The sequence below is a fragment of the Artemia franciscana genome, chromosome 5 (genome assembly GCF_032884065.1).
Source record: "Artemia franciscana chromosome 5, ASM3288406v1, whole genome shotgun sequence".
NCBI classification, from domain to species: domain Eukaryota; kingdom Metazoa; phylum Arthropoda; class Branchiopoda; order Anostraca; family Artemiidae; genus Artemia; species Artemia franciscana.
In genome coordinates, this window is record NC_088867.1 from 39,716,079 (window position 1) to 39,728,182 (window position 12,104).

Consider the following 12,104-nt stretch of genomic DNA (forward strand, 5'->3'; position numbering starts at 1 on the left):
GGTTACAGAAAGCTTTAAACAGTGTTTGCGCTGCTTTAAACGGAATCGGACTTTCAGTTGCCACTTCTAAAACAGAACTTCTAATTTTCGGCTTGGGCTCCCAACAATCCCCATATACGGCTATTCAAGTTGGTTCTACTACTGTATTTACGACTTCTTCACTCAAGTATCTTGGTATCCCATTTGGGACCTCGATTAAAGCTACTAGAACGCTTATTATAAACTTCCTGAAGGGGAAACTGAGAAAATCCTAAGGGTTGCTTGCTAGGGTAAAAGGCCAATTTGATAAACGAACACTAGGTAGGCTATACAATTCATTTTTTGCACCGCATGTATTCTTTCTGATACCAGTGTCGCAATTATTTTCTCAAAGTGAGCGTAAACAGATCCAGATACTCGCCACCAAATTCCGAGAGCGTTGTGACAGAATCGTTGATTTTCCTCTTGCGTGCATTCTGAACTAAATATTAAATTTAAAAAAAACAACTTTTTTTAACTGAAAGTAAGGAGCGACATTAAAACTTAAAACGAACAGAAATTACTTCGCATATGAAAGGGGCTGCTTCCTCATCAACGTCCCACTCTTTACGCTAAAGTTTGACTCTTTCTCTCAACTCTGCTTTTTAAAACAGTAAAAAACATTAGCGTAAAGAGCAGGGCATTGATGAGGAATCCACCCCTTCAAGTTAAAGTCTACGTATAGCCTTCAAGTTCGAAAAACTGTTAAGCACGAATCAAATATAAACCTCAAAATTTAATTAAAAAATCTTTATAGAAAAATAACACATCAGTAAAATACACATTCTATTAGCTCTGGACTTGGCAAAACTTTAATTTGTTGTTGAATACAGCAAATAACCATATTCCTTGTGATCTAAACTGTGGGGCAAAGTTGCCCCTATTTCAGGAAGCCCTGAAAGGTCCAAATTACACTATTCTTTGCTCAAATACTACACTTTACAAACTGACCAAGGTCTAACCTCCTAATAGAAAAAAAAATTAGAGCTAAGAGATCACATGCCACTTGTGACGAGGTCGGAAGAGCCAAGAGCTCATATAACATGATCTCTAGCAAAATTCTAAGAATCAATAGATTGATTTAAAAAGAGAATCAGAGGCTTAATACTGGCCGGGATTTAAAATAATGGCTCTGAGATACAAGGTCCTTCTGAATATCAAAATTCATTAAGATCCGATCACCCATTCATATGTTAAAAACACCTCATTTTTTCTAATTTTTCCTCTCCTTTTAACCCCCCCCCCAGATGGTCAAATCAGGTAAAAAAAACTTTATCAAGTCAATTTGTGCAGGTCCCTGACATGCCTACCAATTTTCAGCGTCCTAGCACATCCAGAAGGACAAAACTCGCCAAAGCACTGGATCTCCCCCAACTCCCCCAAAGGGAGCGGATCCAGTCTGGTTAAGTCAATCACGTATCTACGACATTTGCTTGTTCTACCCACCAAGTTTCATCCCGATCTCTCCACTAAGTGTTTTCAAAGATTTCTGGTTTCCAAGATTTCTGTTTCCCCCCTATGTGCCTGGATCTGATTGAAATTGAAAATGGAGCATCTGAGACACAAGATCTTTCTATATATCAAGTTTCATTAATATGTGAAAACCCTTTCTTACGATAAAGATACCTCAATTTTCACATTTTCCAAGATTTCCAGTTTCCTCCTCTAACTCCCCCAAATACCACCGGGTCTGGTCGGGAATTTAAATAGGAACTCTGAAGCACAAGACCCTTCTAGATATCAAATTTCTTGAAGATCTGATCACCCGTTCACAGGTCAAAAATACCTCATTTTTTTCATTTTTATCCAAACTAACCTTTCCTCCCAACTCCCCCCAAGAAAGCCAATCCGGTCTGATTATTTCAATTACCTATTTAGGACTTGTGCTTATTCTTCCCATCAAGTATCATCACAACCCCTCCACTCTAGGCGTTTTTCAAGATTTCTGGTTTCTTCCTCCAACTCCCCCCAATGTCATGGGTTCCGGTCAGAATTTAAAATAAGAGCTATGAGATACGAGATTCTTCCAAAAATCAAATTTCATCAGGATGCAATCACACGTTCCTAAGTTAAAAAAAACAACTCTTTTTTCCTAATTTTTCTGAATTAACTATTCCCCCACCTCCACCCCCAGATGGTCAAACTGGGGAAACGACTTTTTCTAATTTAATCTGGTCTGGTCCCTGATATGCCAGCCAAATTTCATCATCCAAGCTTATCTGGAAGTACCCAAACTAGCAAAACTGGGAAAGACAGACAGACAATTGCAATTGTTATGTATCACTTGGTAAATACCAAGTGCCAGTAAAAAAAAATCAGGTCATCCCTTTACTTTCCAGTCCAACTCATGCAGAGAATCATAAAATTCCCAAATCCTGTTGTTTTTGTACCATAAAAATCCCCAAAATCTAAACGAGAGACATTAAAGAGTTAAAAAAAAAACACCATTTTCCTGAAACTTATGCAAATAAACTCCAAGCAGAAGCCAAAAAAAAAAAAAAACATCAACTGTATCAAAAATCATCATAATCTGTAGAAAAAATTATGTGTTATTCCATACCCTCAAAAAGAAAAGCCCTAACATGAGCAAACATAATGATAACTCCTGATTTAAGTAATGAGATCAAAGAAATCAGTTGCAATCACTTCTAATGTCTTTTGAAATCATCAATTTGACCCCACATGCACGAATTTATTTCAATAAACACCATTTGACAACAGATCAATTTATATAACAAGAGCTAAGAGCTCATAAGGCAATTGCGACGAAGTCAGAAGAGCCAAGAGCGCAAATGGTTTGAGCTCTAGCAAAATTCTAAGAACCAATAGATTGCTTTAAAAGGAAAATCAGAGGCTTAATGCTGGTCAGGATTTAAAATAAGAGCTCTGAGTCACGAGGTCCCTATAAATATCAATATTCATTAGGACCGATCGCCCACTCGTAAGATAAAAATACCTCAATTTTTCTCTCCCTTCAGCCCCCCAGATGGCCGAATTGGGTAAAACAACTTTATTAAGTCAATTTGTGCAGCTCCCTGACACGCCTACCAATTTTCATCTTCCTAGCACATCCAGAAGCATTAAACTCGCCGAAGCACAGAACTCCACCACCTAACTCCCCCAAAGAGAGTGGATCCAGTCCAGTTATGTCAAATACGTACCTATGACATTTATAAGCATTTTCCAAGATTTCCGGTTTCCCCCTCCAACTCCCCCAATGTCAACAGATCAGGTCAGGATTTGAAAGAAGAGCTATTAGACATGAGTTCCTTCTAATTATCAAATTTCATTAAGATCCAGTCACCCATTCTCAAGTAAAAATACCTCAATTTTTCTAAATTAACAGCCCCCGGCTCCCCCAAAGAGAACAGATCCGTACCAATTACGTCAATCTCGTATCTATACCATGTACCTATTCTTCCCATCAAGTTTCATCCCGATCTCTCCACTCTAAGCGTTTTCCAAGATTTCCAGTTTCCAAGATCTCTGTTTCCCCCCTCCGACCCTCTATGTCGCTGGATCCGATTCGAGTTGAAAATGGAGCATCTGAGACATAAGATTCTTCTATATATCAAGTTTCATTAAGATATGATCACCCATTTGTAAGATACCTCGATTTTCATGTTTTCCAAGAATTCTGGTTTCTTTCTAGCAAACGATCTTTCTAGATATCAAATTTCATTAGGATCTGATCACTCGTTTGTAAGTTACAAATACCTCACTCTTTCTAATTTTCCCAGATTATCCCCCCCTAACTCCACCAAAGAGAGCAGATCCAGTCTGGTTATGTCAGTCACCTATCTTGGACTTGAGCTTATTCTTTCCACCAAGTTTCATCCTGGTCTCTCTGCTTTAAGCATTCTCAAAGATTTCTGGTCCCCCCACCCTAATGACACTGGATCTGGTTGGGATTTAAAATAAGAGAACTGAGTTTCCAGGTCTTTCTAAATATGAAATTTCATTAAGATGCGATCACTCTTTCACAAGCTAAAGATACCTCATTTTTTTTTAATTTTTAGAATTAACCCTGCCCCCCAACTCCCCCAAAGAGAGCAGATCCTTTCCAGTTATGTCAATCCTGTATCTAGGACTTGGGCTTATTTTTCCCACCAAGTTTAATCCTGATCCCTATACTCTAAGCGTTTTCCAAGATTTTAGGTTCCACTGCCCCCAACTTCCTCTTCACCGGATCCAGTCGGGATTTAAAATAAGAGCTCTGAGACATGATATCTGTCCAAACATCAAATTTAAAAAAGATCCAATAACTCCTTTGTAAGTTAAAAATACATATATTTTTTTCAGAATTAACCCTCCTCCACTCAACTCCCCGGAAGAGAGCGGATCTGTTCCAATTATGTCAATCATGTATCTAGGACTTATGATTATTTTTACCACCAAATTTCATTGCAATCCCTCCACTCTAAGCGTTTTCCATGATTTTAGGTTCCCCCACCCAACTCCAACTATGTCACCAGATCCTGTTGGGATTTAAAATAAGACCTCTGAGACAATATCCTTCCAAACATCAAATTTCATTAAGATCCAATCACTCCTTTGTAAGTTAAAATACCCATTTTTTTCTAATGTTTCAGAATTAATACTCCCCTCCCCCCAAACTCCCCCAAGAGAGTGGATCCCTTGCGGTTATGTCAATAACGTATCTAGGACTTGTGCTTATTTTCCCACCAAGTTTCATCCCAATCCCTCCACTCTAAGCATTTTCCAAGGTTTTAGGTTCCCCACCTCAATTCCTCCCAACGTCATCAGCTCCCTGAAGATCTGTGGTGCAAGCAGTGTAGATAAATTTAAAGTGCTTCATCTTGGTCCAAAAAACTTTTACCATGAACTTTCCATGCTGTCCAGCATATACACACAAGAACAATGCTTGAAAGTGTCAAAGAAGAGTATGGCCTTGATGTTACCATAGGTAGTACACTGAAGTTCCATAAATACATTCAACACCAAGTTGCAAGAACCAACATGGTACTTGAACTGATATAAACAATCATCACGACTAGAAAACTTGGAATTACAAAGAAGCTGTACAGAGCATTAGTATGTCCAAAAGTTGAATTGGGGTCAATAGCTGCCTGTCCCCAAAATGCTTGGACCAATTACAGAAAGCATGAAGACATAATAATAAGGAAACTTCTGATTGTAGATGCAGGAAATACCCTTTTCTCTCCAGCTGAATAAATAATTATCAGGGGGAATACTCAAATATGCTACAACGGCCTACTCACAAACACCATAAATAGCACAACTTCTTTGCTGAACAACAAATTGCCTTATAGAACTGTCAAAGTGAAGTGAAAGTCTAGGCAAAGTTTATCAACATATTCAAGAAGCTAGTCTATAGCGAATGGAGTGACATTGAGTGAAAATCCAGCTGGGATGCCCCTCAGTCAACACAAAAGAAGTAGCACCACAAGATCATTCACCAAGCAACATTCTACAGGAGGATGCCTTGTTGCTGTCAAATAAAATTTAAGAAAAATCTAATGGTGCAACAATTCTAGATGATAGGCAATAGGCCTAACAAAGATTCTGCTGTGATTTAACAGTAAAACTGGTAATTAGCTGTTTGATTACTATGTAACTCACCTCAAAGAATCAACCTATTGTTAACAAGTTTTATCTATCCTTAAGATGTATCAAGACAAGTATTGCCCTTCTACTCAGTAAAGTGATGTAAAAGTGATAGATTTTGTCTGCCATTGTTTCACATTGCCTAACACAAATCACTAGGACTAGCCTAGGTCAGAGGGAAAAGGAATGAGCAACCCTTGACTGGCCTATTGAATAGCTTAATTGGGTAGAATTCTAGACAAGCAACTTTTTACAATATTTAAAGGGTTTAGGATATGAAAAATGAAACTTTCAGCAATGAATCCCAGCCCAAAAACATACCCTGGGAAGGTATTGCCAAGCTGATTTGTTGAACTTCTTCTGATTCAAATGTCATAGAAATTTGCCTAGACCTACTTGACAGGTCTACAGGCCCTATCTATTGGAACTATAACAAAACTATAGTATAACTTAACTTTCAGTTTCCTTTTGTCTGGCTTTAGTTTTGAACATACAATTCCTGATAGCCTATTTGAGTAGAATTTTTAGCCATATGAATTGGTTTTTTACTAATTTAAAAAAATATATTTGTAGATCTTTGAAACCTAATAAATAGGGACCAAGCAAAATTTTTAAGCTGAAAAAAAAAACCTTTTTCAGTACTTCATTTAAGCTGAAGATCTATTTTGCAAGGTTTCACTTTTATAACAAAATGATCATGAAAGGTTAGTACCCTCTAGAGGCAGAGGGGGTAGAGGTGTGTGCTTCAAAATTAATTTATGGTAGAATCTAGGTTAGTGACTTCTTGCTATCTTGGAAAGGGGTTAGGTTTGGAAAATGAAACTTTCAGGAATGGGTCTACAGGCTAAAGCATGTCCCAGGAAGGTATTTTGAAGTAAAGGTAAAACTCTAGTTAATTGACTTCTTACAATCTTGGAAAGGGTTTAGGTTAGGAAAATGAATTTTTCAGGGATGGGTCTAAAGGCTAAAGTCTGTCCTGGGAAGGTATTTTAAAGTACCCACCTCCACTCCTTCTCCCTCTAGAGGACCCTGACATTTTACCTACATGACAGGTCTATACCTATTGAAATTTTGACAAAACAACATTTTACCTTAATTTTTAGTTACTAGTTGCCTTTTCTCTGCCTTTACTTCTGAAAACACAATTCTTGTTATTTAAGTAGAATTTTGAGCCATATCAATGTTTTTTTTCAAAATTTAGGAAATGTATTTGTATATCTTTATAACCTTATAAAATGGGATCAAGCAAAGTTATGAGGCTGAAAACAACTTGGTAAAATTCTAGTTAATTGACTTCTTGTTATCTCAGAGAGGGTTTAGGTTAGGAAAATGAAACTTTCAGGGAGGAATCTACAGACTAAAGTGTGTCCCGGGAAGGATTTAAAGCACCCACCTCTACTCCTTCTCCCTCTAGAGGGCCCTGAAATTTGCCTAGATGACAGGTCTATACCAATTGAAATTTTGACAAAACAACATTTTACCTTAAATTTCACTTACTAGTTGCTTTTTCTCTGCCTTTGGTTCTGAAAATGCAATTCCCATTATTTGAGTAGTATTTTGAGCCATATCAATGGTTTTTTTTCAAAATCTTGGAAATATATTTGCATATCTTTAAAACCTTATAAAATGGGATTGAGCAAAGTTATGAAGCTGAAAACAATTTTGTTGCACTTCAATTAAGCAGAAGATATTAATGCAAGGTTTCACTTTTATAACACACATATTTTTAAAGGTCATCAAAGGTCAGGGCCCTCTAGAGGGAGAAGGGGTGGAGATAGTTGCTTCAAAATACCTTCCCAGGACATACTTTAGTCTATAGATTCATCCCTGAAAGTTTCATTTTCCTAACCTAAACCCTTTCTGAGATAGCAAGAAGTCAATTAACTAGAATTTTACCAACAACTTTATTGTGCTTCAATTAAGCAGAATTTTACAAGACTTTACCTTAATTTTTAAAACTAAGGTAAAATGTTGTTTTGTCAAAATTTCAATAGGTATAGACCTGTCATGTAGGCGAATTTCAGGGCCCTCAAGAGGGAGAAGGAGTGAAGGTGGGTACTTTAAAATACCTTCCCGGGATACAGGCTACTTTAACCTGTAGACCCATCCCCTAAAGTTTCATTTTCCTAAGCTAGCCCCTTTTCGAGATAGCAAGAAGTCACTGAAATAGGATTTTACCTCATTCCCTATGACGTACTTTAATCTATAGATCCATCCCTGATAATTTCTATTTAACAAAATGTGTATTTATTACTTAGCCTACAGGCTACTGCCAAAAAGACAAGAGATTTTGTGGTCTTCTTCTACTTTATCCATTGAACAGTGTTTTTAATTCCAAATTAAGAGTTCGTTGATGGAATAAAAAAAATCTTAATTCTCGGTCTTGGTTATGTCGGCGAAAATTGTCAAAGGATTTCAAATTCCTGACATGCGTATCTGATAAGCTTGATGTCTCTGCTTTTCAGGGGTTGCTTGTCTACAAAGTCGTGTGACGATGTGGGAGCTGCTTATACCAAACTTTGTACAATTATAAAGTATAATTTCTACCTCGTGCTAAAGTTATTAAGAGGATACGTGAATTCAAAGTGGAAATTGCAATTTTCATCAAAGAAATCAAAATGAGGACGCAAGCATATGTAGGGATGGTAGCTAATTACTAAGCTGATCTATTTGGTGGAAATTTTAGGACAATTGTGTGTTTCGAATAAAACGATGTAAGGACCCCAAATACATTTGTTGACTCAAAAAGCTAATCGTGAAAGTTTTCATAAAAATGAAAACTTTTTCATAAAAATGAAATTTTCAATAAAAATTTCTTAATTCACGATATACAGTTGTGGGATGTGCAAAATTGGTCATTGGGCCAATTTAAAAAGATTAATTATTTGGTAAACTTCTGTATTTGAAATACTAAGGACTAATGATCCTAAAATATCAAGTATATGAGAGAGTTTAGCGTATACTCTATAAAAAAGGTTCTGCAATTATTTTTAAAATATTTCTCAAATAAACATATTTTCTTTTTGCTTTAACAAAAAGAAAACAGGTCATTGGTAATTCGTGGTACATTTATTTTTTATTCTCTGTAATTATTAAATTCTGATTTTTAAACTGAAGCAGGATTCGAATCAAATTGCTGAAATTTATATTAGGTCCAAGAGGACCTAACCTTATCTTAGTGGCCCCCTTACGCTCCTTTTTAACCAGGTGACAAAAACAGGTGAGTATCCATCAATTTGGAAAAATGGGTTTATTGCACCAATACCAAAAAAAGATGTGCCCAATGATTTTTTGGGTGTCCGACCAATCACCATGACACCCATTTTTAGCAAAGTGTAAGAGAGTTTTGTTTCAGCATGGCTAAAAGACCGTATTCTGGAGGAAATTGATCCGAGGGAGTTTGGAAATATGCCGAACACGTCTACATCTCATTACTTAGTAAGTATAATTGATAGTATTTTACAAAAAACCGATGAACCACATTCTTGGATTAATCTTATTGTAATAGATCTAAGAAAAGCTTTTGATTTAATTTGCCACAATATTCTTGTAAAAAAATATTTCTTTAACTAGGAGTACATTCTTTCCTCGTGCGTTTAATTGCTAGTTTTCTTTCTGATAGATGTCAAAGCGGAAAAAATATAAGTCCACCTACTTCGACCCACTGTCCATTTTTTGTGGAGTTCCCAAAGGTACCCTCTTGGACCACTTTTGTTTCTTGTCATGATAAATGATTTGGCAACAACACTGGATGTACGCTGGAAGTATGTCGATGATCTATCACTCATTGAATGTTGTCGAAAAAACCTACCAAGCAGAGCAGGTTCGCTAAAGAATGATATATGTCACGAGGCAAAGGTGGACAAAATGACTGTCAACTTTATTTTTAACCATTTCTTTTCTTATATCTACGCCATTTTTTAATCCACTTATTCCCAGTGCCAGTCACGTGACTGAAATTAAACTGCCAGGTGTTCATATCACTTCGGATCTGAAGTGGAACAAAAATGTTGATGACATGTTAAAAAAAAGTTAATTTGGCCATCAAGACTCTGAAGTCGTTGGCTCGCCATGGAATCCCTGAACCACACCTCCTACGCATCTACTTCTCTTTTATTTGTTCTACACTTGAGTACTATTGCCCTGTATGGCATTTCGGGCTGACTAGAGAACAGTCGGACTGGGTTGAGAGGGTGCAATACCGCGCCCTCCTAGTAATCTCAACAGCCCCAAAAGTACCGTATGTATCCTTCCCTAATCAGTTTCAATTTCAAACCCTTCAATCCCGTCTTTTAAAACTCACCCTATCCTTTGGTAATAAAATCCTGTTCAGTGCTATACACCGAAATATCCTCCCGCCCCAACATCAACCAGCACAGGTTAGGCCAATAAGGGCCGTTGCTGAGCCTGTACCGAGACTACAACCTTTGACTGTGTCATATACTCGTTATGATCTTAGTTTTGTACCCTCGTTTGTTAAGTTGTTTAATGCTGGGTCGACTTTTTAATCTGGATTATTGCGGTTAATTGTATATATTATAATTTTGTGTGTTTGAATTTTGACTTGTCGACAGTTATTGTTGTTAATTGTGTGTATTATAATTTTGTGAATGTTAATTTTGACTTATCAACTGATTTTCGTGTGTGCATGACAATAAAAACTAATATTTGTTTCTGTCCGTTGGATGTTTTGTAAATAAAGTGAATTTTGATTTTGAATTTGAAGGGGCTAGTTTTAAAAAGTAAAATTCTCTTGATCACCATACATTTCCTCAAGTCAATTGCTTTGGCAATATTTACTTCACTACCGTTAATTTTCTTGGAAGGTTTAAACAAGGGGGGGGGGGCTTTTGCTACAGCTATTGATTAACCACTCGGCTACATTATAATTGTGTTTGAGAATGCCTACTGACTATTTTTGTATTTTCTACGGAAATAACAAAAAGGGACAAATTACATGATATAAAAAAATCCTCCAAAGGGATGGGACTTTGTAAGGGGCCCATGGACATGCACCAGATTGGAAAGAAACGATTCTTATATTTATTTCTTCAGCCCTTAGATGGAATAAAAGCAAACCAAATCCAAACAAGATTTAGCCGTCTTTTGTTTCATTTTAGAAAATAGCAATTACTGAATTTATTATCCTTTCAGCAAAGCCACGTAATTGACTTAGACTAAAAAGCAAAGGGCAAAGAATTGCTCATGAAATCTGAATAAAACTAGCATAAGTTCACTCAAATTCTACTATATAAACTGGAATGTTAATTAAAGGCCGTCTATTCTTAAATATATTCTATTCTGGAAAGAGAGCATCTACCTAAAAGATTTGCGCTTGGTGGTCTACCCCAAGGAGGAGACATGTGGTGTCCCAGAATAGAACGGTTGTGAATGCCTTATATACCTTCTGACAGCAATTCCTTAGTATCTCCTTCTCTTTTTATATTTTCTACAGTTAAAGCTGATGTGACGTATGTCTTCATAGACTCCACATTTGTTCCAGTTGGGGGATGGGGCTATTTTCTAACTGAACAGTGTTGATTTAGTCTTTGCATGGCCACATTTTAGACGAAAGTGGCAAGTTGACAGGATGCGAGGTGTGACGTTCATTTTTTTATGGCTGCTTATAATCATAGAGATCCAGGATTTGGGTTTGGGAAAAAAGGAGCCAAGCCTCTTCTTCCTCTAATTTGTTTTTAACTAACTGAAGACAGAAATTTAGGGTCTCTCCCCACAACTGAAACAGCAGTATCATCAGCATACAGAAAAAAACATTTTCCGGGCTTATACCATGACAATAAACTAAAAAGAAAAGTGGACTTAGAACCGGCCCTTGAGAACCTAGCATTTCTGTTTGCTAGAAGAACTGTTAATACTGTTTTCGTTTCCTATGACAAATTTATCCATGCTATGATGTCATCTTCAGCCCTATTGGTATCAACCTGTGTGCTAAAATCTCCGAATAAAATTACCATATTCCTACTTTTAACCCTGTCAATTTGTTCTTGCAACTCTGAGTAAAATTTGTTTGAGTTACCACTATAACCATTAGTTTGATTTACAGGGGTGCATATTACTACGACTGATATAAAGAAAAGAAATGTCTCTGTGGAGATTAGGACTAGTTTTAGACCAAAGGGTGAGCTGGGCTTAATTACGCCAGTACCATTCAATACAAGGACCTTATGAAGTCTATTCTAGAGATGGTTACGTTTTGGAGAAGCTAAAATCATAGAGTTAATTTATGAATTTGTGAGATGCTCCAAGCTGGGTAATGGCTTCTGACCCTTTATCCCTCTTCAAACTGTGTACGCAATGCGTGCTAGTCATTCATAATCAATTGCTTTCAGACATTTAATTATAATTCAAAACCTCTTAAACATTCAGGTTTCAATCCATATTGGGCGACTGACAATGATTAAAGGGATGTTACAGATAAGTCAGTGCAACGCCACTGCAAACCAAATTCTTGAAATTTTCAAGAGTCATGCCAAACT

The 12,104-nt window shown here is 36.8% G+C and overlaps 1 protein-coding gene across 6 annotated transcripts in view; it reads right to left on the reverse strand.

Moving 5' to 3' along the window:
* Window positions 1-7,957, reverse strand: part of LOC136027392 (putative polypeptide N-acetylgalactosaminyltransferase 9) — a 101,197-nt gene extending 93,240 nt beyond the window's left edge. For 2 of the 6 annotated variants that reach the window (XM_065704594.1, XM_065704587.1), the window contains exon 1: window positions 7,862-7,957. The gene's annotated coding sequence lies outside the window, so the exon portion shown is untranslated. Of the gene's footprint in view, window positions 1-6,698; window positions 6,839-7,785 lie in introns of those variants that run through there. The other 4 variants (XM_065704591.1, XM_065704588.1, XM_065704589.1 and 1 more) reach the window with 4 other exon arrangements.
* Between the last annotated feature and the right edge of the window lie 4,147 nt (window positions 7,958-12,104).